The following is a 1,661-nucleotide window of genomic DNA, read 5'->3' as shown; positions in this document are numbered from 1 at the left end:
GCAGAGATCAGAGATTTGCATTAGTATAAAGAAGGAGGGGCTTTAGGTCCTTTTCTACCTCTTCTTGACTCAGCTCTATTCAGTTATAAGGGATTTTAATCAGTAACAGCAGGTAGTAGTGAGTTTTTTAGATTCCACTTCACTGGGCTTTAAAGAGACAGTGGCCTAATTTCAAGGTGTCAAATTGCAAAGTCAAATGTCTTTTAAATCATGTGTGATATACAGAGTATTTATAACAACTGAAGGAAACAGTTGCTGGTGTACTATGTGTCTAGAGAGTAAATAATGCTAGCTATTTAAGTATTTTAAACTTAATTTCAAACATGTATTTGCACATTATATCATAAAATTGATTTAAATTTCTGTACATGTTTATTTTGTTTCCTAATTATTGTGTTTCCAAATATTAGTATGGTCCTATTAGCTTACTTTAAATGAAAACAATCATGAAAAATGGTTTTGAGTGCTTCCTCTGGTGACTGTATGCAAATGGGTGTTCAGGCAATGAGGTTTTTTGATCAGATTTTAAACCTTCAGTGGTCTATGAGCTCCCCCTCTGGTGTGTTTTTCAAGTTCAGGCTGTGAGAGGTTTTTGTACGGCTCTGCTGCTTATATGTGTTACTGTGAGTCTCTGGCACAGTAATACGCAGCAGAGTCTCCAGGCTGCATATTCTGTCCATCCAGAGTCACTGTTTTACTGTTGGTGTCTGCATCAATACTGAATTGGTTCCGCAGGGAATCTTTGTAGTATGAACTCCCACCACCATGTTTTATCACAATCCACTCCAGTCCTTTCCCAGCAGGTTGTCTGGTAAAAGCTGTCCAGAAGCTCAGATCATAAGAGACCTGACATCTGATGGTCAGACGTTGACCTGGTTGCACAGTCACAGAGGCTGGCTGTGTCAGCTGTTCACATTTTACACCTGTGGAGGAAAACACTGAATTCAAAATTACTGCAAAAATATATCATGATTCAGTTACATAAAAACTAAACTGTTTAAATTCAGTCTGATTATACTGTAAATGTTTATTTCTCAGATAGACTCAGGATGCAGCAGCCAGCAGCAGCAGAGCTGCAGAGATCATGTTGGTGATGAATCTAATGGGAGTTTCTTTTCTTCTGCAGCCGGCAGGATCAGCTAATGTATATGAAACAGGACCATTTAATTTGCATAGTAATGTTCAAACCAATCAGTGTGTCTGCTACGTCTTGAGAGGAACTTTATCCAGATTGTACCAGGATACAGTGTGTCTGAAATAATAATGCTGGTTTTCTTCTATGAGAAGTCAAGTTAAATATTTTAACGGTTGATTGTGAACCCTGATTATTGTTCACAGTGGTTCTGTTTTTCACTCTGTGAATTACAGTGTGGTTTTGTCAGCTGTTCATACTTCACACCTGCAGAGGACAATATTAAATTTAGGTTTACTATTCAGACAGTTATCACTTTGTTTTGTTTGATTCTGTTGTAAATGACTGACTAAGGGAGGCTGACAGGATCCAGCAGCAGTACAGCTACAGAGAACATGTTGAAGTTTAGCTTAAAAAAGTCTCTTTTCTTCTGCAGTTGATAGCATGACATCTTTAAAAGGGTTGATTTGTATAATGCAACAAAAATCTGTTTGTTCGCTATATCTAAAAGAAAAATATTAATAGATTT

This window comes from Poecilia latipinna, unplaced genomic scaffold (assembly GCF_001443285.1).
Source record: "Poecilia latipinna isolate Pla-1442-1.1 unplaced genomic scaffold, P_latipinna-1.0 Scaffold466, whole genome shotgun sequence".
In the NCBI taxonomy this organism is placed as follows: Eukaryota; Metazoa; Chordata; class Actinopteri; order Cyprinodontiformes; family Poeciliidae; genus Poecilia; species Poecilia latipinna.
The sequence above is the reverse complement of the archived record's forward strand: the minus strand, read 5'-3'. Positions refer to the sequence as shown.